General features: G+C 38.6%; 1 long non-coding RNA gene across 7 annotated transcripts in view; it reads left to right on the top strand.

Moving 5' to 3' along the window:
* The window catches only part of LOC140506395 (uncharacterized), a 162454-nt gene that overhangs the window by 99760 nt on the left and 37320 nt on the right, over positions 1 to 25374 (top strand). For 5 of the 7 annotated variants that reach the window (XR_011967915.1, XR_011967912.1, XR_011967918.1 and 2 more), the window contains 3 exons: positions 13453 to 13604; positions 15113 to 15432; positions 22711 to 22884. This is a non-coding gene — a long non-coding RNA (uncharacterized lncRNA). Of the gene's footprint in view, positions 1 to 2134; positions 2499 to 13452; positions 13605 to 15112; positions 15433 to 22710; positions 22885 to 25374 lie in introns of those variants that run through there. The other 2 variants (XR_011967917.1, XR_011967916.1) reach the window with 2 other exon arrangements.

The raw sequence follows: 25374 nt of genomic DNA, 5'->3' as shown, positions 1-25374 counted from the left end.
TGGCATTTTCCTGATCAAATGAGATAACATATGAAAAATGCTTTGCAAATTTTAAAAGTATTAGAGTTAAGCTCCTTGAGGATTGTCTTTTGTTTCCTTTTTGTAGTCCCAACACTTAGCACGGTGTCTGGCATATACCATGTGCTTGATAAATGCTTATTGATTGATTGATTAAAAGCACTTATAAAATATTAGTTACATCATCATCATCATTATTTTTATTTATGACCAATTGTGGAGGACATGGCTGGTCTTAAACATGGGTAGAATAAATAGCCACAGAATGGTATGATAGCAGGGACACTAGGGAGGTCTCTTATTGCTTTCTCTTTCCCCAGGGAGGCCATCTTCAGTTGTCCTGATCTTTATCTTACCACTGGGCCCAGATGGCTCAGGAGAAGAAAGTGAGGCTGGTACTTGTACAGCCCTGCCCACTTAAACACAATTCACTTGCACATCATGGTATTACCTTCCTGATGCCATGGTCCTCTTCGAGAAGGAATAACAAACAACTTCCCCAGTGGGAATCAGAACGATACAGCAAAAAGAGTACTGAACTTGTAGTCATAAAACCAGAGTTTGAAACGTAGTTTTGCTACTTTCTCCCTGTGTGATCTTGGCCAATGTGGAAAACAACTTCATACTAAGATGTTAGTGTCTTATAATGGCTTAAAGATATTGACTAGTCCCAGGGGTACTTCTGTTCCAATTCTGAATCTCATGGACTGGTTGAGGAAGTTAAAGACTTCACAGAATCATAGATTTTGAGCTGGAAGAGATCTGAGATGTTAATCTCTCAACACACCCATAACGGGGTAGGATAAGGTCATAAGAGCTAGACATAGTGACATAGGACAAGAATCCAGGTCTCCAGAGCTGAGTTGTAGTGACTAGTTTACAATATTATCTACTTATTTCAAATGTATGTCTTGTCTCCCAACTAAGCTGTAGGCTTCTTGAAGGCAGGTATTGTATCATTCCCTTCTCTTGTGCCCTGATACAGTACTAAGCATATAGTCCTCTTTGACTGACTGGTGCTTCTCAGAACTTCCACGTTAGGGAGGTCAGCCAGGCCAACCATGTCTTCATTACACTCTAGGCTATGCTCTGGACTCTCTTCTGAACTTTGATCTTCTCGCCTGGTACACAGCAAGAGATTTATAAATTCTTGTTGACTTGATTTGATACAGTAGGTGCTAAATAAATACTTCTTGATGGACAGTTGCAATGCTCGTACTAGTGATAGCGGATAAAAATGAGGCATCATTCCATGGTCCACCCAAGACCTGAACTATTCCTTCCATTTGCACAGAAGTGACTCTGTTTTGGTATCTGTCCTTAAGGCCTTTTGTCTTGCCAAAGATGACCATTGATTCAAAGTCTGATTTAAACCACTATTTAGAGACGGATCACAGGACCATAGAATTCTGTAGGATTCTAGAGCTGGAAGAAATGAGAGAGATGCTCTCCCATAGTTTGGTGTTTTCTTTGTTTTTTTCCTTTGAAATTTTTTCTTCTTCCTACTTTCTAGTCCTTCCTTACCTCAGGAAAACCAAACCACACCCTTCTAACAAATATGCTCAGTCAAGGAAAACAAATTCCCATATTGGCCCCATCTCAAAATGACTGTCTCATTCTCTGTATTCATTTATCATCTTTCTGTTAGAAGGTGTTCTTCATCAATCCTCTGGAATCATGATTGATCAGAGTTTTTAAGTCTCTCAAATTTGTTCATTTTTACAGTGCTTACACTATAGTATAATATAATATACTATTATACTAATGTACTAATAATAAACAGTATAGTTTACATTGTTTTCTCGGTTCTGCTCATTTCACATTACATTACTTCATCCATATCTTGCCAGGCTTCTCTGAAACTGTTCTGCTGACCATTTCTTACAGTGCATTCATATTCCATAATGTGTTTGGCCATTCCTCAGTTGATGGGCATCCCCTTAGTTTACAGTTCTTTGACACTACAAAAAGATCTGCTATAAAAAATTTTTGTATGTGTGTATGCATATGTAAATATACATGTGTATATGTATGTATGTGTATGTATGTATGTATGTGTATATATATATATATATATATATATATATATATATATATATATATATATATATATATATATACATGTGTGTATAAATTCTCTCTCTCTTTCTCTCTTTTCTCTGATCTCTTTAGGACTTAGGCCTGTTAGGGATATTGCTTGGTCAAAGGATATGCACAGTTTAATAACTCTTGAGGCATAGTTCTAAATTTGCAGAATGGTTGTATCAGTTTATACCTCTATCAAAAGGCCTATTTTCCTGAAGCCCTTCCATCCTTTGGCATTTTCTAGTAAAACTGATACTCTGAAGATAAGTTTTATTTCCCTTTCTGGATCCCATTTCAAGTTTCACTTCCTGGCCATCTCTAAGGCTGAACTTTGGCTTTCTCCTTCCTTCCACAGGAATTAGAACTCCCATTACTAGGACCTTGAGCTTTGATTGGTGAGTTTCTACCTTATCAAGTCTTGTTCCTGGCTTATTACCAGCTTCCTGGCCAACTCCAAGTCATACCTCTGAGCCAGTATCCTTCAGCCCCTCCCCCACTTTCACCTCTAGTTGTCCTTTAAGTGTTTGCTATTTTGCTTATTTGTTTTTGTAACCTAAAAGCCTCGGCATAGTGCCTAGCACTTTGTAAATGCTTCTTAAATGGGCTTTTTTTTCCCCTTGCTTACTTACCTACTTACCTCACTAACTGTTCACTCTCTCTTTGAAGATTTCCTGTCAGTTACAGTGGACTGATCCTTTCCCTTCTGGAGCACCTGGAACACTACACATTTCTACCATTTGTTTTAGTTTACAATTATACTGAATTTTAGTACCTGATGAAATTATGTGTTGTCTTACTCTCTAATTATTTTGAGGTATAAATGCATTGTGTACCCAGCCAGACTGTGAGATACCCCCCCTTTTTAAAAATCTTCTATGGGGTCTCTCAGACACATTGCAACATATGTGCATCATAAATAGTTGTTGGATAGAACTGAATTAAAATTCACTAATTTAAAAGGGTTCGTTGTTTATTTTGTCTGATTCTAGGATTTCATTGGATTGGGGAATTACTAGTTTGAAAATTCTCTCTACTGGTATACAACTTTGAGAGTTGTCTAGAAGGGCTAAGAAATTGTTACCTACCTATGGTAACACAATTAGTATGTGAACTTGAATGCAGGTCTTCCTCATGCTATGGCTGCCCTTGTAGTCATTATGTCATAGCTTCTCCAAAAAGATCTATTGGAGAATACACTTGAAACAATTACTATCTGTGCTTGGTGAGGAATGGTTTGGTTGGTAATGGCAACCAAATAACAGTCTGTGGTGTTGGGGGGCCTCAATACTGTTGCCAAGATTGACATTCTTCTCTGTGATAGAAAAATTTAATCTTAGGCTCCTTCTGAGAAGAGCTAAGCATCAGGGGGTGTGTGTGGAAATGGGGCTCAAGATTTGATTCTTGTCTAAATTGATTAAGATGTAGGTAATCAAAGAAAGCCAGAGACAGACAAGGAGGCAATGCTATACTAATGATATGTAAAGCTTTCTCTAGCCCTGTTATCTAAGAGATATGGTGAAAAAAAGTTTCTCTGATAGAATTGGAAGAAGAGCTTGGAATTGGACATGAAAAGATTGGCCATGCTCCTGATGACCTTTTTAAAACAAAGCTGTCAGTCATAAGTAATAGTCCAGAATTTGAAGTAGTGGTAGCAATGTAGAGTGTGACTGTTGCCTTCTACCAGAGGGAATGGGGATGGGGTGAAAGGAATTTTCTCTCCCTCTATCCTTCCCCCCCCTCCCCCTTTAATTAGGGTCATGTTGTTCTTCAGAGGAATGCCATATCCAGTAGAGCCTCTGAATCCATCAGGGAGCAAAGACCTTCACTTTCTAGAATTCAGAGCAGTAAGAAACGTATGATCTCTGGCAGCAGAGAATAGAGCCAGCTGTAGATTCAAGGGAGAATTAGCTATGGTAGTTAGGAATTAACTTGAGGAGAACAGCAAACTCAGTGAGCACAGCTGAGCCACCTGTCCAGAAGAGATATTGCACCTGGGGGGAGTGGCAAGAATATACAATAAGAAAAGAAAGGACACTGGGGTCCTGGATTACTACAGCTGTGATTTGCCTAGGTCACATGTATTCTTAATGAATATGCCTCCAAAGTGTGTACTCTGAATATGTACCTACTCTTCCCACTGGCGCTGTATAAAATCCCAGGTTTAGAGGGACAATGCTGTGTAAGCACTATTCTTACCAAGGCTTTTTATTGAAATCCTTCATTTCGAGCTAACTGTATCCACTGGCTGGTGATTAACAGTAAGTGTCCCTGTGGGGGCTTGCGAGCTATAAGAGTATGGACCCACTTAAAATACTTTGAATGTATGAGAATAGTCACTCCTTTAAAACTGCAAAACTGTGAGTGCCAGATTGGAGACAGCTTCTAGACTGGGTGCTACATTTATCTAACCACATGTAACCTATATGTGTGATTTGGGGACTAAGTTGTATTCTGGTATGGTATAGACACAACTTTTGTCTCTCCCAGGTTAAATGTCCACTGAGATCCAAAATCTGCAGGACAGAATCCCAACCCATATTTTGGAAGCACCCAAGTTAGGAGCTGCTGCTATGGAAACCATCCCAGATCAAGAACATTACCCAGTTTGCAAAGCGTTAATTTCTTCCCACAGCCTGCTCAACTGCCTGTGGCCATGTGGAGAGAGCACACAAGGATAAACAAGGATTTGTCAGTGTGCTTTGCTCCCTTCTAGTTCAGCCCTAACCATAACAATCTGCTGATAGAAGGAACTGTCTGCATTCCTCCTCAGGACTTCACCTTACATTTTATGAGTTGTTCAGAGATAATCTCTTCCTGCCAGCAATCAGTTGGGAGAGGTGAAGGTCCTTCTCCAGTGGAAGAGAGTATTGTGCAATTGTGTCAGCTCCCCACATCGGATCCTTCCTAAGTTATCCCTCCCACATCCCTACCCCCAACATGGCACAAGCTTCCAGAAATACAGTTGCCATTAGGTTGTTCCTTTAGAAAAGTCTTCTAGTTGGGTGATAGCTGCCAGGGCCTGTCAAAATGGTAGAGTTGTTAAAATTCAGGCTTCAGTCTTGTTTTCCTTCTTTCTGAACCTTTTTTACTCACCCAGGAATACAGGACCTTCAGATTTTTCTGGTTTCCCCTGATACGGAGGAAGAATTTGCTAAATTCCCTTAAGTTAAGATGTTAGGGATTTCCTTGGGAATTTGTTTTCAACAAGATGAACCTTCTGAGGACAATACAGAAATTCAAGGAATGGATAAGTAATCGAGGAATTTCAGGCACCCATAGAAGAAATGTTTTTGAAAAGGGGACATTCTCTGTGATCTTCAAGGACTTAATAGCTTGGCTAGTATTTTTTTTTTTTTTATCACAGAAGCCCATTGTTTTTTTTTTTTATTTATGTATCATATTATGGTCTTTAAAAAAAGCTGATTTTGATAATCCTCACAATCATAACAGGTAGCTGTCTGTTTCACCCAAGTATAAATCCAGTCCCGATGCCCAAGATAGCTTATATAGTTTTATCTTCTTCCTTATCTCAGTAAGAACATCATTATTACGGGAACATTACTTTGGTCTTAGTTCCATGCCCGCATTCTTCTGCCCTTGGCCCATTTTAATAATGTGCATGTGAAGAATCAATCGAAATGCATAAAAGCAGGAGGAGACACATGCAAGGTGACTGGTGAATGGTATTAGTGTATTGAGGTGCTTTGAGATACATGAGATAATTTGCTTCTTATAATTTCAGTGATTACCTTCTACATTATTCATTAAAAGTGTAGTTCCTTAAAAATTTCATATTTTATTTTGAGAAATAATAATCATTTCCTTTTGCTCCCTTCCATCTCTCTGCCCTTCATCTAAATAATACAAAAAAAACCCCCAAACCTCTTGCAACAAACATGCATAGTCAAAGAAGGCATATTTCCATTTGACATATTTCATTTTGTACCTCTGTGCCATTATTTCTCTGTCAGGAGCTGGGTAATTCGCTTCATTTTTAGTTCTCTAGAATTGTGCTTGGTCATTGAATTGATCAGAGTTCTCGGATCTTTCGAAGTTGTCTTGCTGTTACTCTCCATCAATTCATATGTATCTTTCCCATTTTCTTTGAAATAATCCATTTCAGCTTTTCTTATTGTGCTATAATATTCTGTTCCATTCCTATCCTGTCATTTGTTCATCCATTCCCCAATTAATGGGCACTTCCTTAGTTTCTGGTTTTTTGCCACACAAAAGAACTACCACAAACATTTTTGAATAAGTTTTTTCTCCTTTGGGATAAAGGGTAAGCACAGTTTAGTGACTTGTGAGGTCTAGTTTCAAATTGCTTTCCACAGTAGCTGGACCATTCATACAAACACTGACAGTGCATTAGTATAGCTGGTTTTTTGGCAGCTCCTCCAACGTTTGTCATTTTCCTTCTATAACCTCTCAATTGCTTTGATTTCTACCAAAATGAAGTTCTGAAATTATTTAAAGGCAATGTTGTTTAGAGGCAAGAACATTAGATTCAAAATTAGTCTAAACCAACAGATCTAATTTTGAATCCTAGGTAGGCCCCTTGTTAGTTGAATGACTTCTAAATCTCATTTTCTTTGTCTATAAAATGGGGATTACAATTTTTTTAGGCAATCGGGGTCAAGTAACTTGCCCAGAATTACATAATTAGTAAGTGTCTGATGCAAGATTTGAACTCAGGTCCTCCTGACTCCAGTGTCATGCTCTATCTGCTACATCACCTAGCTGTCCCCAAATTATAATTTTAAAATTGTGCTGGCAGCAATGCAAGTACCAAGTATAAATAGCCCTTGGCATTTACAGAGTATTTATCTTTTTCAAAACAGAGACTCTAGTAGAGACCTAAGACTATGCCTCACTTAGATCTCCAGGTAACTCTGGGTTCTCAGAGGCAAGGTCCAACAACACTGGAAAGGCTTCAAAGCTAGACCAGTTACAAACTTGATCTCCATCATCTGATAACTAGCCTCACTGAGCTCAGAGAAAATCCCATCTGCCAGACAAACCATCTACTAAGCTGATTGTTATATCTGTATCGGTAAAAAGAGTACATGAAATCACAGATCATTAAAGTATGAAAGTGAAAAGAATGTTCTTTGTCATAGCTTGTACATCTCCCTCATATTGTTTAAGGAAACATTTATATAGAACTTAAAGGTTTGAGAAGTGCTTTAAACACATTAATAATTATGTGTCATCTTACTTTATAATGAATAAACAATTTTTAAAAACCCATGACAAATATTAATTAAGCACCTACTGAGCAAGGCAGCTGTGCTAAGCCTGAAGGGAGAGAAAAAATTACGTATAAAATAGTCCCTGTCCTCAAGGAACTTTGGGGAGAAAGAGAGAATATATATATATATATATATATATATATATATGTATGTGTGTGTATACGTATATATGTACATGTATATATGTACATGCATATATAATATGTACACATATAAGTATATTTATATATACACAAGTATATAAGTAGATGTATACATAGCATAATATGTAATATATATGTATATAATAATACATCTGTATATATAATAAAATAATATAATAATATTATCTAAGTACATGTATATATACAATTATATAAGTACATACATATATACACAAAAATTATGTATAAACACACATGTGCACACACACACATATATATACATATATACGTGTATATACTGTAATTCTTGGTACTTTATATTGATATGTGAGCCAAATTCACTCATTCATTCATCAAATATATATTAATAAGTAAGACTGTGTTCTGAGGAGGTACAAAGATTTATTAGATATTGTCTCTTCCCTAAAGATGTTTACAATCTCTTAGGAGGAATGAAAACTGTACGCTAATAACAGCGAACGTTGGGTGCCAGAAAACTTCGTTTGCGTCCTGTCCACCCCCTTAGATAGCTCTGGGAGTCTGGTGAATCCATTTAGCTCTTCAGAGCTTCAGTTTTCTCATCTGAGAAATGAGATGACAGCACTTGTGTGACCTATACTTTATAGAGGGGCTGTGAGGAAAGAACCTTGTGTAAGTCTCAAATTGCTTTGTAAATGTTAATTATTATCCATATTAAAATTAGAATAAGTGACAGAGAAGTACAAAATCCAAAAGATTTGTAGGGGGGAAAGGCTATGCATAAGAGTTACAAAGTGTTCGTCTGTAAGACCTCTTTAGGCAGCTGTGCTGGAGCCAGCTCTAACTGGCTTCTGAGAGCCCATTGTTAAATGTTCAGCAGCAGTATTTATATCTCAGAAATTAGGGTACTATTTTGTTGATTGTCTACGCTTATGAAAGTGTCGGTCATGTAGGTTAACTTTAAAAGTGTGTGTATTCATTTTTTTTTCATCCAGAAAGCCTGGTCACTAAGAATTGACCATCACACCCCTGTATCGCTCCATTCATGCTTGAGCTAAGAAGACATGTAGTAGAAGGCTGACACTATGTCGTTAAACTAATAATACAAATAATTATGATAATAATACTACTAATAATAAACTGGCACTTATACAGTGCTTTATAATTTGCCAAGTACTTTACATCCATTATCTCATTGGAGCCTTATAGTATCCCTGCTCGAAGGCGGGAACCATATCTTATTTGTATCCCCTGTAGCAAATAGCATGATGGATGGTAGGTACATTATAAATAGTAGTAGTTCTATGCACTTCTCAGTTTACAAAAACCCTTTCCTCACAACTCTGAAAGGTACATAACACAAATAATCAAACATGTTTTGCAGATGACAAAACTGAGGCTCAGAGAGGTTATTATGACTTGCCCAATATACTGCATACATATGTAATGTAATGTAATTGGTGGAGCCAAGACTCAGGTGCAGATGTTTTTACTTTCCACATCCTGGACTTTCCACATGTTGCCATGCTGTCCGTTGAATGAATAAATGAATGAAATGAAATTAATTCAGAGGAAGGAGAGATCATTTAGCTGAAGTGGTTAGCAAAGGCTTCAGAAAGTAGAGAGTAACTGAGTGGGCCTTGGAAGAGATGTCTTTCTCTCAAGTGCTCACAGAATTAAAGAGGAACAGGGAGAAGATTCCAGGCAGAGAGAGCAGTATGAACAAAGGTACGTTTGTAGGAAAACCCACTGTAGAGTCCAAGACCAAAAATGTGAATCAATTTGACTGAAAAGCTATGTTTGCCTCAGAGAAGACTAGATTGTGGAGGCTAAACCAGACTTTGATCTTTAACCTGTGAGGAATGGGTAGCCATAGAAGGTTTCTGAGGAAGGGGTGGCATATGCAAACTGATTTTTTAGGAGGATGATCTGCTGGCAATAGGTAAAATGGGATTGGTTGAAGGAGTGATCAAAAGCAGAAACACAAGGTAAGGACAGTGGCAATAGTTCAAGTAACAAGGTAATGAGGGTCTGGCCTTGGGCTGCTGCAGTGGGAATACAAAGACAGGACAGAGTAAAGGACGTTGGGGAGGAAGAATTGTTGTTGTGTTTGTCCTTCATTCTCAAAGAGTTCCATGACATCAAGATGATGACGTGACTTGTAGTTGACTTTGATATGAGTGAGGGAGGGCTGTGCAAGGTCACCAACCTCACTTTCTTCTCCTAAGACATCTGGGCCTGATAATCATCAGGATGACTGGAGATGGCCCACGATGAAATGTGAGACTCTGGTCCTTTCAGGCTAAGGTCTTATCACATTCTCACTTTGAGTGAGATACACCCATTCAACGAATAGACTTCTTTAAGTTACTGAAGGGATGGCTCCTGTAATAAAAAAAAAAAACTGGGAGGAGAAGACCCTCATGGTTCCTGGGTAAAAGAGAGACAATTACTATTTAGTAATTACATCCACTCTGTGCTAGGAGGGTCCAGAGGAGCCCTCAGGCAGGAGAGGAGAGGAGAGGAGAGGAGAGGAGAGGAGAGGAGGAGCTGCTCACTCACAGGTTGTGTTTGTCCTTCGTTCTCAAAGAGGACCATGACATCAAGATGATGACATGACTTGCAGTTGACTTTGATTTGAGTGAGGGAGGGCTGCGCAAGGTCACCAACATCACTTTCTTCTCCTGAGCCATCTGGGTCCAGTGGTCTGATATTCATCTAGATGTCCTTTGAATGGTTATATTCAATATATGAGGGAGAAGGGGAAGAATCAGAGATGATGCCAGGTTTGTAACCTGACTGACATGGTGGTGCCATAAATAGAAACAGGAAATTTGGGAGTAGGGGCAGGTTTCATAGAAAGATGAATAGATCAGTTTTGGATATGTTAAGTTTAAAGAACCAGCAGGAATCCAGATGGGGATTCAGGTCTGGAATTAGGTAAGGGGGAGGGACTCTAGATGGGGAACTTAACCACAAAGAGGTGATAGCTAAATCCACTGAAGATAATAATAATAGTAATAACAGCAATTATGAAAATGATGATAATAATTGGTGTTTATAATACTTTATATCATTATTAGCTTTCCACAGTAGCCTTGTACTGTGCTATAGGCAAAGCCAGTGTTATCTTCAATTTAGAAACAGGAAAACTGATGTAGAAAGCATTTAAAGGACTTGAGCAAGGTTGCATAGCTAGTAATTAGCAGGATTGGAACTTGAATCCAAGTCTTCTAACTCTAAAATCAATATCCGTACCGCCCCCTCCCCGCCAACACACACTATGTCATAGCTGCCTCTGTGTGATGTCTGTAGGGCAGAGTATTTACTGAGAGAAGGGCAGAGGATTGAAGAGTGGATCTTCCTTGTTCCTCTCAAAATTCCCGCTTGGTGGGTAGGACAAATGTCATGATTCCATTTTATAGGGGTAGAAACTGAGACCCAGCAAAGTCTCCCCAGCTGTTCCCTGGCTTGATTGTATCTATGCTGTTCAATGCCCTTTTCTTGACTGATATGAAATATACACCAAGTAGCTGAGAAACCTTGCAGTGGCTGCTTCCATTGCCCCCTATCTGCTGTTGACATACAAAACGCCTCAGTAATGAAAATATTTTCATTCCTTAATAATGGTATTCCCTGTCCTTCTTAATTGCATTTTTCTCCTTTGAAAACAAGCTCCTGTGCAGTTTTTTTCCTTTCTCTCCCTAGAATTATTTCTCTTTCATCTCTGTGTAATAAGGACTTCTTGTAGCATTTATAATCACTTTGGGATGCCTCTAGCTGATACACACATGTACATATCTATATTAAAATAAATGATTAATGTAAGTAATATCATATATAAATACATATATACAATATAATATACAGCATATTTGAAAATTAAATGATCAGATTAATATATCAATACAACTAATCTTGTTCAGTAACTAATTTAAATTAAATCATTTTAATGCATAAAATATTATAGCAACTGTTTTTGTCACTCCCTCTATGTCCTCTTTGTTTATTCATTCATTTCCATTCACTTTTCCTCTATTCCATCAGTTCTGCTTTTTTTGTATTATTTCGTAAATGAATTTTCAAAATTCTTTATATTTCTCATACTTCTCATTATAATATTCCATTCTACTAGATTAATGTACCAAAATGTTACAGTTGATAGGTAATCTCATCAAGATGTATATTTCTTCTAGTGATGCAGATTTGTCCTCCCATTAAATTATGAGGAGGGAGGGGGAAGTACATCTATTCAATGTGCTGGAGGTCTTCCTTGCTTTCATCTCTGAGTATACCAAGAGAGCAGAAGGGCTGCCTGTCAGTTATTTCTTGCTCTCAACATGTGATCAGCTCATCTTTTTCCATCACATATCTTGGATGACATCTTTTGTACTCTTTCCTCCCTACAAATCCTTATTTGTAGTGTGTTTATAATACCCATCATACCCTTCCCCACTGTCCTTCATTTGATCTTGAATGTCAATTCTTAGAAGACTATAGTGTTTGATGACTTGCAGCCCTACAATATTAATATTACAATATTAATTGCTATTAAGAAGTAGTTTTTTTTCCCCACAGGGCAGAATCAGCAGCAATGTGTCAAAGCTGCGAAGGGATAAAGTCAGGCTTGATGTCAAAAAATAATCAGACATGCTCCAAAGTGGAATGGGTTGACTCAAGAGGTTGTAGGTTCTTCTTCCTTGGAGATTTTTAAACAGGAGTTGGACAACCATGTATGTGATTCTGGAGATGTCTTTTATCTATAGGTTGGACAAGAGCTACTGCTAGGGTCCCTTCCATTTTGTAAATTCTCTGATTCTGTAATCATTCTATAAATGCTATTTGTAACACATACTACAGTACATATCATAGAATGGAAGGGAGGTGAGAGATAACTGTTCTAACACTCTTATTCTATAGATGAAGAAATAATGGAATAGAGGTAAAAATGACTTTTCCAATGTAATACCATTGGGTGGTCAAGAGCAGTGATTAAAACACAGGTCTCCTGACTCTGAGATCTTAATTATTTCCTACATACCACTGCCCCACCCTTTATATATGAAATTTGAACTAGTTATCAAAGCTTAATTTTTATGAAAACAACTAGCACTTTAAAAAATGTAATGTACTTGCCATTCTGAGTTGTAGTTTAAATTTTTAGAAATGCAAAACAACATGCAATATTTCTCAAGACACGATTGATCCACCAGCTGCTGGTACATGAATCAATATGAGTGAGGGAAGAAAACAAGTAACATACAATTTTGGTAATTCCAATGATGTGATCCAAAGAAAATTTAGCCACTATTTAGTACATATTAGCATGGACAAAATTGCAATGGAGCAGTAGATAAATCTGCTAAAATCACAAATGTCTCCAGTTTAATATGCATCCTTATCGGAAAATTATAGAAGTATTTTTTAATTAAGAAAATCTTACTTGCACAACTGAAAAAATGCAGACTTTTCTTTCAGAGAATCTTGGAATCACTAAAAGAAATGAGCAATTTCTCAAAGTCAATTCAACCCATTCTCTTCCTCCTGTTCACTGGGTCCAAATTGTTGTCCATGCAGGGCCTGGAGGCAATAAGATCTGAGTTCAAATACAACCTCAGACATTTACCAGCTTTGTGATCTTGGGCAAGTCACTTAACCTCTATCTATCTTCAGTTTCCTCAACTATAAAATTGGGATAATAACACTGTCTCCTCACAGAGTTGTTGTGAAGATCAAATGAGATAACATTTGTAAAGCTCTTAGCTCAGTTTCTGGCACGTAGTAGATGTGTAATAAATGCTTATTCCATCCATCCATCCGTTCATTGTGTCTGTCAAAGTATAGGTGCTAATGATAAAGACAATTCCTTTTCTATCCAACTGCATGCGATAGTTTGGAGAAGAGACGTTTAGCCACTTGTGATTTCCTGCGTAGAGAGCCTGAATGCTTTTGAGTGTCCATGGATCTCATTTCAGAGGCTTTGTAAGGTTTCTTGGCTTGATGCAATCTGCACAATGAATGTCATCCACAAACAAGAGCATCTGAGGAGCCCCCTCCTTTACAGAGGATCCCTTTTCAACTTGGACTTCGTGCTGTATCTCCTTCACATCAGTGGCAGAAAGCTTTGGTGAATATATTTCTCTCTGTTCTATGCTTCAGTTAATAGCAATGATCAATTGGTCACAGAGCAAGGTTACCTCTGTTGTTAAATTTTTCAATTTGTATAATTTTGATACATTCATAGGAGATCATACTTTATTTAACTTGTCCTCTACTGTTGAACATTTAGGCTGCTTCTAGTTTTTTTTGGAAGTATATGTGATGATTTTATGAAAATCTTTGACAGATAGCTTCTGAAAAAAATTTTCAGAAAAAAAATTTCAGGGTATGTTCTCAACAAAAGAATTATTGGGGCACTCTATGACAGGATATGATTTTTCAACTTTTTCTGTGTACCTTCAAATGTTTCCAAGAAGATTTTCTAAATTTGCAACTTTACTAACTATATATTTACTGTTTATTCACAATCTCTCTCTCCATTGAGTTTTATTGCTTTTATTGATTTTTGGCAACTTAGTGGATATGCTTTAAATAAACTTGGTTTTAGACTTGCTTCTGTCACTAACTATACAGTTTTATGTTATTCTTTAACCTCTCTATATTCTGTTATATTTATTAATAAACTAGAAATAGTATCTACCTTGTAAGGTATAAAATCTCATACTTGGTAAGGCCATACAATCAGAGTGGTTATTACATTTTTCATATGATTCTATTTCTGAAGGAAGGTAGATGGAAGGAAAAACAAATCAACCATAGGGACTTCCTTCTCTGTTCAAATAACATACACATTTCTCCTCAAATCAACAAGTAGACAACAACACTATTTGCAGAGTGCTGTATTGGGAATAGTCAAGAGGCCATGGTTCAAATTCTGTCAATAGAAAGTTCGTCAATAAACATTTGTTAAGCATCTACTCTATGCTAGGCAGTGTGCTAAGTTCTGGGGATACAAAGAAAGGCAAAAGATAGTCCCTGCTCTCAAGGAACTCATCGTCTAACAGGACAAACAACATGAAAACAACTATGTGTATACGATCTATTTACAGGATAAATTGTAGGTACAATAGAAGGAAGGCATTAGGATTAGTCAGTCTGGGAAAGGCTTTTTGTGGAAGGTAGGACTTTGGTTGAAATTTGAAGGAAGCCAGGGAGGCCAGGAGGCAGAGATGAGGTTGGAGAGAATTGCAGATATGGGGGACAGTCAGTGATAATTCCTGGAGTAGGGACAGAGAGTATCTCATTTGAGGAATAGGAAGGACAGTGTCACTGGATACTACAGTATGTGTATGTGGAAGGGAATGTAAGGTGTAAGAAGACTGGAAAGGTTGGAAGAGATCAAGTTATGGAGGGCTTGACAGAGTTGGTTATGTTTTTCTCATTAACTTGCTATATGGACTTGGCAATTCATTTAATCTCTCTAAGACTTAGTTTCTTGACTAGCAAAATGGGAGCATTGGATGAGACCTTCCATAAGATCTCTTCTGGTTCTAACATTCTGGAACTGGTAATACAAAGTTTATTTAGCTGACTCTGTACTAACCTAGGATACTTCATCCTTTCTTGGGCTTAAAGGACCAGTTGTATGGCACTCTCTCCTCATTGATGGAGATTGATTACTCAATTTTGCAAGTCTGCATGAGGAACTGGTGGAGTTGATGAGAGTGAGAGAAGAAAGAGAGGAAAGATGCATCATTCCAACCTTTCTTCAAGTCACTGAAGGGAGAGAGACTCTGAAAAGAAGCCAAAATGTAGAACTTCAATCATTTCTGTTCCCAGCTTGTCACATTAGAGGATTTCAGGAATTTCCCCGTAGGAGAGATTTGGAACCTTCTCTCTTGGTTGAGCTGTTATCTTACTCTCTATAGGAGACCTCCTTTAATCTGTATTATTTGGTATGTATTCTTAAATGTACACATTCTCTGATTTGGTTTACTTTTGACTTATATAAATGGATTTCTTTGCTATTTGTTATGTGCGTTTATTGTGAAACCTGCATCTAGTGGGAAGGAGTCAAGCTTGATATATGAACGTTCTCATTAAGGAACAGTAATTGGAGTTGAATTTGAAACTAAAATCTACTTCCTCTAGACTAGTAATATCAAAGGAGTAGATAGATATAATGCTAGGTCAATACCCGTCCTCTCTGAGAAGAGCAGAGTGGCTGACTTCTAGTCCCAACCTTCTCCTTCCCTTTCTGGTAGGAATCAGTTTCCTTTGTAGAAGGGAGAGTGGGGAGGAGATTGCTATAGATGTGTATTCTTATCTCCCTGCAAGCCACATTTAGATCCAGGGGGCCATACATAACCTACTTTGGCGAAAACAACACAGCACACACAAACACATCTTACAGCAAGAACAATTTAATCTCTTCCACCTTCCCCACCCCAAATCAGCTAGTGGTAGATCTGCCAGTGCAAAAAAGGTATTATTAGTGACTTAGGCTAAATATAATCAGGAAGGTAAGTATCTTTCTCCCCACTCCCCCTAAAACCAATCCAATATTTATTAATCAGCTACTATATCCCAAAAACTAATGAATTTTGATTATCCATTTCATCTCTACCTCTGTAAGTGACCAAAAATGAACATAACTGAGAGATAAGTGTTATTGTTGTCACAGGACATACCCTGTGTTATGATGTTCTCCATATTCCTTCACCATGCTTCCTTTGCCAGGCTGGACACTTTTTTTTTGAATATCAATTGATCCGTTCAGAAGTCTGGTTTGAGGAAGACTATTTCTGGGATAGCTCAGAGACCACTCAAGGGCTTCTTCCACTTTCTAGCTTGATGGCAATCTAGATTGTCAAAATTCATACCAAATCTTTGCCTCTAGGTCCACTTGCCCCACCCCCAACTCTACAACCTGTGGCCCAGGTCAGTACATTCCTTTCCATACTCTGTCAGCACCTCATTTTCATGCCTTGAAACAGGTACAAGGAGATTAGAAACATGGGCTCCAGCAGGGCTGGCTTCTGCAATCGCTAGCTTAGTTTTCATCTTCCTTTTTAGCTTTGTTCTTACATGTCAACCCTCTGGGGGCAGGAAGGAGGCAAAGGAGGCATCAGTCCTTTTGTTTTATGGAGTTTGTCCTGCTTAGGAGGATATGGACATTGTGGAACTGGAGCAGGAGAGAAGTATTTCTGTCTATCTGTTGCATACTTTTCTCTAACAAAACTTTCCCAACTGATTGATTAGAAGTGAAATTTCCTCATGCGCCCTCCATCAGGTAAATGGGATTTCCTTCTTTCACCTTCTTCTCTTTATCTTTTACATCAATATAACATGACTGAAGTAAAAATTCTCCCTTTCCATCCAGGGGCACAGGCATGATAATTAGCAAACTCATCAATTAGTCTTTCTGGCTTGCATTTTTATTCTTCAGGCTAATTGTTAAAATGTGACCATCTGCCTCTATTAGAGCTATTACCACTTGAAAGTGTTTGCTGAGCCTGATTCCCTGTTGTGAAATACAATATTTGTGAAAATTCAAACATATTTTCATTGACCGCAGACCACAATCCAGGCAGAAGCTCAAGCTTAAGTAAAGAAATAAAACAAATAGGGTTTGGATGAGGCTCTCCTGGAGGCTGGTTTGATGCAGCTGTGAGGCACATGCCCTCAGGGAGAGATCCTGAGCAAAACTGTGAAAGAGGTAAAAATTTTCCTCCAATTTTACCTACTATAGCTTTCTCATAGAGTTGCTTCTTGGCAATCATCTTTTCTCATCTTACCTATTTCCTTCATGTAGTTCACTTATTGCCCACTGAGGGGTACCACCCCAGGCCTGCCCTCCTTGGCAGTCCTTTAGGATATAGAATTATTCCTTCCCATCTCCTACACACAATCCAAATTCTGAATTCTCATCATTTTCTCAGTGCCCAAATCTCAGTTATCTCAGGAAATCGTCACTGAGGAACTAGAATTCGCTGAATAGTTCATACTGATATATGAATACCTGATAACAAGTTAAGTTAATCTTACCAGGAATATGTTTATTATTCATGAAAAGGAATAAAGTTATAATTGTGTAACTTCAGGCATTGGAGATGAGCAGGTGTAGGAAATACCATTTCTCATGCTGCAGACTACACAAACGGAGTCAGTGTTTAACTACAGAAATTCAAACTGTCAAATCATTTCATAAGAGCTAGAAATCATCTTGGAGAGCATGGAGACCATTGGTTCTTAACCTGAGGTCAATGCCCTTCCATCTCCAGGATCTGGCATGTAGTAGGCTTTTAACAAATGCTAATTAACTAACTAAATGATTTCAGAGGGGTCTGAACTTGAATGAGAAAAAGTACATCTTTATTTCAATATAAATGGTTTCCTTTATAATCCTATGTATTTTATTTCGTACATTTAAAAACATTCTGACATTATTCACTAGACTGCTACAGGGACCCAAGATACACAAGAAGTTAAAGAATTTCTGATGAAGACCAATCCCTATCTCACAGTCAAGTAACTTGCATTTGGCCCAGCTAAGTGATGCCCAAGCTCCCATGTAGAATCAGGGGCAGATCTAGAACTAGAACCTGGGTCTTCTTTCTCCTTGTAAAGTCACCTCCCCCACTACATTAAGCTGCCCTGGGAGAATCTATGGCTTTAGTTTCTGAATCTTGACCAACAGCCAGATCTCCCATTTCCCCAAGTTTGCATGACCTTTGTAGGTTCAACTCCAAACTTTCAGTGACTCTGAATGGTTTCAACTCCATACAACTTTTGGCAGCTTTATTTTCAGTCCTCCATTCCCTGAAATAGATCCCAAGATCTTTTTCTTCCCAAGTCTCGTGGCCAAGGTTGTTTTTTTTTTTTTTTATGCTGACCATTCCATGAACTCTCCAAGTCAGATATCAATTATACTTCAGAGAAAGTACAGTCTGTCCAACCACCTACAGGAATGACTTTTTTAGCACTTTTCTCTCCCAGCAGAGGCTGAGCAAAACACACAGCCATTGGATCACTCGGCTTTGATTTTTTCTTAGATAGAAAGATTCCATTCATGACATCAAACCACTTAGTTCACCAATGTTAAGATACTTTAGAAAACAGGCAATTACTTGAAAAGAGATGTTTTCTCGGCTGTTACTTGACAATTTTGCCCAAGTCCAATGGCAGTAACTTTTAAGTTTAAAACTAGGTCTTAAATCTGTCTAAAATGGAAACTGTACAGGCCCTGGAGATGTTCCACCCACTGCCTTCGCATCTCACTCTGCACTCCCCGCTTACGCCCCAAACTCCTGAAAAAGGATAAGTATTTACTTTAGTATGACCGTGGCAAGGCATGCTGGTGTCTTGCCTAGTAGAATACCTTGGACATAATAGGCACCTCATAAATTTTTGTTATATTGAATACTTAATAGTAAGAGAGATTTCAAGTCATAGGATGTGAGTTCAAATCCTGATTCTGCCCGTTTCTCCCCTGTATGACTTTAAACAAATCATTTCTTATCTCTGGCCTTTATTTTCCTGATCTGCAAAATGAGAAAGTAGACTAGATGATTCTCTCAGCTTTAATATTCGTCATATACATTTTGAAGTCCATTTTCCCATAGCATATTGGTGTATTTTATGTACATTATAATGTTCCACATATTTCTATTAACTAACAGCTTACCCACTTGTTAAATGATTGATTAATTGCACTTACATTAATTAATGGGAGACAACTAGGCCAACGTAAAGCACTTTAATCCAATTGGTGCATAGTTTGAGACTGTGTCTGTGATAAGATCTCAGTCATCAGGGCTTGTTAGTTTTTCCTTCTTAATCCTATTTTTAGCTGCTTTTTCCCCTCCATCCCAGATTCATTCTACCTTACATCTAGACTTGTTATAGTCTTCTAATTGGTCTCACTCCCTTTAGAATCTCCTCCATAGAACTCATCATACATACAATACTAATAGATATCTATATATCTATTATATTATATATTATATTTATTATCTATCTATCTATATCTATTTATAATATTAACTCTTTTGTTTTGTACATGTTGCCTTCTTTTCATGTCTCTCCTTAAAAACTCTAAAGACTCCCTAGGGCCTGTAGTCTAAACTATAATCTGACATTCAAGGCCTTATACAATCTAATTTTAATCTGACTCCTCAGCATTATTGGTCATTGTTCTAGTATGTGGATGCTCTGCTCTAATCAAACTGGTTAATTACCTGGTCCCAGATGACTTGCGTTTAAATCCTTATTCTGCTTTGTTGGACACCTCCACGCCTTTGCTCACCTTATCCATCCTGCTTAGAATGCCCTCTCTCCACTTTCCATTTATAAGCTGTAGCCTTCCTTCAAAGCTTAGCCCAAGCCTATCTTCTCTATGAAGCTTTTACTGACAGCTCCAGACCAGCCCAGTTCCAGACAGTTGACTGTCTTTTCCCCTGACCTCTGTCTCTCCTCATTTGGCTCTCAGGATCCCCAGAGTCTATGTGCGGTGTGGCTGTGGTTGTGATTGAAATCCATAGAAGAAGGAATAAGATATCTGTGGACGTAAGACCACAGGGCCTGCTTGCCAAAGTGGATCATGTCCCAGTCCATTTGATCATTTTATCATTTCCCCAATCAATACAAACATCACTAATCCTGCTTTTCTGGGATTCATGCTGGTAGTAATAATAAAAATTTGCCTTTTTAGATGGTGCTTTAGAAAAAAGGAAGAAAGAATACAAGAAAAAGGAAAGAAACAAGGAAGAGAAAAGGAAATAAGCATTTATATAATGCTTACTATGTACCAGGCACTTTAAAAAATAATTTTATTTAATCTTCACAACAACCCTGGGAGTGAGGTGATATTATTTTCTCCATTTCACTGTTAAGAAAATTGAGGCAGATGTTAAATAATTTAGCAGAAGACCAGAGAGCTGGTAAGTACTTGAGGCTAGGCTTGAACTCCAACCCTCTTGACTACAGTCCTAGCACTCTACCCACCATGCCACCAGCTGCCTGCTTTAATTTTATATCACTTTCTTCACAACAGCCCTGTGAAATGAGAAAATTAGATGGGTGATGCAATGAGAAAAGGGGCATTTGCAGTGAATTCAGGCCATCGTAAAGAAGAAACTCTTATTACGATGTAATGCCTTGTTCCCCAAGATGACAGGAGCCATGATGATTGTGGTGGTGGTGAAGCTTGCATTTGAATAAAGCTTCATAGTTAACAAAGGGTTCCCCAGTTATTATCTAGGTGGTACAGGATTGGATTTGGAGAAAGAGCAACTCTGTCCTCTAATTCCTTAGTTCCAGCCCTGTTAATTACTATCTGGGTGGCAAATCACTTAAACTATATGGGCCTCAGTTTCCTCATCTCTAAAATGAGGCCATCAGACTAGATAGTCTCTAGGATCTCTCTGAGTTTTAAATCAATCACTTTAGATTTTATCTTCTTTTAAAAAATAATTAATTGATTTTTAGTTTTCAACATTCACTTCAACAAGATTTTGAGTTCCAAAATTTTTCCCCATCTCTCCCCTCTTCCCACCCCAAGACAGCGTGCATTGTGATTACCCTTTCCCCCAGTCTGCCCTCCCTTCTATCATACCCCTCCCTTCTCCTATCCCCTTCTCCTCTATTTTCTTGTAGGACAAGATAGATTTTATCTTATTGAAAATTGGTGAATGATCTATCTCAGGGGTGGGGAACTCGAGGCTTTGAGGCCACAGGATTTGCTCTGTGAAGTTTGGATTCAGTCAAAGAGCCACATTTGAGGATCTAGAGGGCCACATGTGGCTTTAAGGCTGCAGGTTCACCACTGTTGATCCAGCTAGCCTGTCAAGATTTTTATGGGAGGGGGTACAGTGAGGGATTCTGATTCAAATTTGACATGTTCACTGACCCCTTCCCAGTTTTGTGTCATCCACAAATAAAATAAGTGTGCTATCTATGCCTTTAAGTTATTGATAAAAATGCCAAACAGTATAGGAGCAAGCAGAGATCTCTGGGGGCACTCTTTGATTCTGCCCATTCAACCAGTTCCAAATCCACTTAACTATACTATACCACCTATATATACTATATCTCTATCTTTTTTTCACAAGAAATATATCCCAGATTTACTCCAATGTTTTGCTAAAATTTGGTGAAACTTTATCTGTGACTCATCTACCAGTCTGTTAAACCTGCCCCAAAGGAAATGAAACTAGTCTGGGATGCCCTGTTCCTTATAGAATCACATTGTCTCTGTGATCACTGCTTCCTAACAACCCCTTTATAATATGGGAGAGGTAGGCTAGGTGGTAGAGGTATTTCTTTTTGAGTAGGAGTCCTGTTATAAAAGTCTCTAAATTTCTAACACATTAAGGCAACCCTCTATTCCATCTATGCTTTGCACCAGTGCTGTCTATTTGGGAAGATGGAGTGGAGTAATTTTGCACAATTTCTCACTGTCCCTGATGGAGGTGGGGAGAAAGTGGTTATTGCTATGACTTGTCCCAGGGAAACCCACAGTTTTGCTCTAGTCTCCTTTTCCTCAGTCAATGTATCTTGAGAGTTCACAGTCTGGATTTCCCATAGGAGTGTTCAAGTTAGTCCCTCCAACACAATCTTCTAATTATGCATGTGTAACATTCACTCTGGGATATTCCCCTTACCCCAATTTTCACCCACAGAATGAGTCCTCCAGGGGATGATTACTCTAGGTTCAAGGTGTACTGTGGACCCATGTTTCTAAAACTATATAACATGAGTCTTCACCAATGGGTTTACTTTCTTTCTTTTAAAAATATTTTTAATATTTAATATATTTTATATTTTAATAGTAAATATTTTTAATTCAGAGAACATAACAAGAATTTCCATAACAGTGCAATAAAAAAGATGATTGCATAAATCTACCATGTACAACTTGTTATTCCCTCCAAATATACAATAGTTTGCATGTAAATTTCTTTTTTTTCTTTTGATAATCAGTTGACACAATTAGTTCAATTCAAAGGCATAGCATCAATGCTTGTAACAAGATATTCCTTCCAGAAACCTGGGATCCCCTCTCCCATAAATCCGCATGGAATTAGTGGAAGAGTAGTCAAATACACCAATCATATTAGTGAAGAGGCACACACATAAGAAATCCTTGTATCCAGGGCAACTTATATGTTCTACAAAGTGAAATGTTATCTTTTATATATCTTTTATATCTGATATCTTGTCCCTTCTCACAGTGTCTTCATGCAGCTCCTTCTAGGCATAGCAACTTTGTTAAGCTTGTGGATTCACTGGGTTTGCTGGACTTGTGCCTCTCTACAATTCAGCTAGACCCAGCTCTCTGTTGAGATGGCGTCTCCTCCTACTGGTCTCGTGGTTCTGGAAGATGCTGTTGTTGGCGATGAGGGGAGGTGAGGAAAGGGATGGGAAGAGAAAGAAATCCCCTTTACTCTGGAAGAAGTACCAAGTAAAAGGCAAAGACATTCCCTCTCAAGAATGGGGTTCTTCCTCTACAGCTGGCTTTCGTTTTAACTGTGAGGTGTGAGAGATTTCTCAGATTGCTTTTATTTTTTAAGACCACCTACGGTTATGACAATGATCAGTTGGCAATGTGGGTCTGGATTCTGTGAGAGACAGGGGGCCTGGATGCACTGATGAGGGAGGGAATCATCCATATGGAGATGATAATTAGAAGCTTGTGAACTGACAAGTTCACTAAAAGAGGGAATGTAGAGCAAAGAGAAGGAAGTCCAGGACAGAGTCTTGGGTCACACTCACAGTTAGAGAGTAGAATGTGGATGATGAACCAACAAGGGAAACTGTAAAGGAACTGTCAGACAAGGTGGAGGAAAACCTGGAGAGCAGACTATCATAAAAAGCCAGAGGGGCATAGTTAGGAAGAGAAGGCCATCAATGTTGTCCCATATTACAGAGCTTGAGAAGGATGAAGACTGACACAAGGTCATCAGATTCCTAGCCAGAAGAAGGCGTCTTTTTCTAAGAATTAACAGATTTGAAATTAGGAGAGAAAGCCATGTATGTAATAGAGGTATTGTGGATGAAATCCTAAATTGTACACATTATAAACTTTGATCGATCAGAGTGGGTCAGTGAGGTGGTAAAGTGGATAGAGTATCGGGCCTGGAGTCAGGAAGACTTATTTTCAAATCTGTTCTCAGACATTTACTAGCTGTGTGACCCTGGGCAAGTCACTTAACCCTATTTGCCTCAGTTTCCTCATCTTTAAAATGATCTGGAGAAGGAAATGGCAAACCGCTTCAATATCTTTGCCAAGAAAACCACAAGTATGGTCAGGAAGAGTCAGACAGGACTGAAAGAAAAGTTGGGGTGAGTAGAAATTTCTTAGTTACAGAACAGTGGTCTTTTTGTTGCAGTTCTCCCTGTTAGACATGTTACTTTTCTGTCTTAGTCCTACCTGTTAAAGTTGAGAATCCTGGGATGACGGTGGAGGTGGAAGGAGGAGGAAGACAGCTGTGATTGTCTCCAGTTTATTTGGTACATACTGTGTTTGCACATAGTTGTTTATATGTCTCCCCCATGAGATTGTGAACACTTGAGAGCATTCATTGCCTTTCCTTGTAACTCCAAATGCTTAACACAGTGCCTGGCACGCAGTAGGTGCTTAATAAATGCTTATTGACTGACTGATTAGGGAAACTCAGAGTTTATGTAAAAGAGTACTCAGATGCTTTTGACCCTGGTGAGTATTGTTTGGTGTGTAGGTTCAAGATTGAGTCTGAATGTGTTTGTGATGAGTGTAGAATGGTTATTGATTGAGTGAAATAAAATGGGGATATGAGAAAAATGAAATAAAAGTCGTAATTGAATTGAGTAGCAATGGGTAGAGTGGGTGTGTTTGTCCTTCATTGCCAAAGAAGACCATGCCATCAGAGAAACGATGACATGACTTGCACTTGACTTTGTTTTGAGTGAGGGAGGGCTGTGCAGGTCACCAGCTTCACTTCTCCTCCAGAGCCATCTGAATCCAGGGACCAGATATTCATCAGGATGACTGGAGATGACCCAGGATGAGGCAATTGGGGTTAAGTGACTTGCCCAAGGTCACACAGCTAGTGAGTGTCAAGTGTCTGAGGTGAGATTTGAACTCAGGTCCCCCTGACTCCTGCACTGGTGCTCTATCCACTGTACCACATAGCTGCCCCCAGGTAGAGTGCCAGACTTGGAGACAAGGAGATAGGTTCAAATGCTACTTTGACACCAAACAGTTTTGTGAACCTGGGTAAATATCATTGGGCTGAGGTCAGCTTCCTCATCTGTAAAAAGGGGAGAACAGCAGCATCTACCTCACCAGGTTATTGTGGGAATCAAATGAGATAAAATGCTTTGCCAAGCTTTAAAGTGCAATCCAAATTCAGGCTATTATTGAAATGGAGCAGGAAGATTAGGAAGTGAGTGTGAAAGAAGAAGGTGGTCTAAGTGTGGATTCCCAGCACTAATTCTGTTTGCAGGGATGTAGAAAGGAAAACTCCTTGAGGTCAGCTGCTGTTTTGTTTTCTTTTTGCTTTGCGTTTATATTCTCAGAGTGTAGCACAGTGCCTAGCACACAGTAGATGGTTAACAGATATTATTTGATTGGTTAGTTGGTCGATATGTGGAGGAGAGATTCTAGGACTAAGATAGATATCGCCTACCTATGTAGCTGGCTAGAGATGTGTGTGACCCTGGATCTTAGTAATGATCCCCCTTGGAGGGATTCCAGAGTCTGGGGACAGTGATGAAAAGCCTTGGCCAAGTCTGACATCTAAATGGTGTGATTGGGAGCCCAGGGTAGTCTTGTCATGGGAAAAAAAGGTTGACTAGGGAGGAACAGACCCTGAGCTTAGATGTCAGTATAACTCATGGCAAGTGGCAAAATGCTG

The sequence above is a fragment of the Notamacropus eugenii genome, chromosome 5, assembly GCF_028372415.1.
Source record: "Notamacropus eugenii isolate mMacEug1 chromosome 5, mMacEug1.pri_v2, whole genome shotgun sequence".
Lineage (NCBI taxonomy): Eukaryota > Metazoa > Chordata > Mammalia > Diprotodontia > Macropodidae > Notamacropus > Notamacropus eugenii.
Note: the sequence above shows the minus strand (reverse complement) of the source record. Positions and strands in the feature narration are given on the sequence as shown.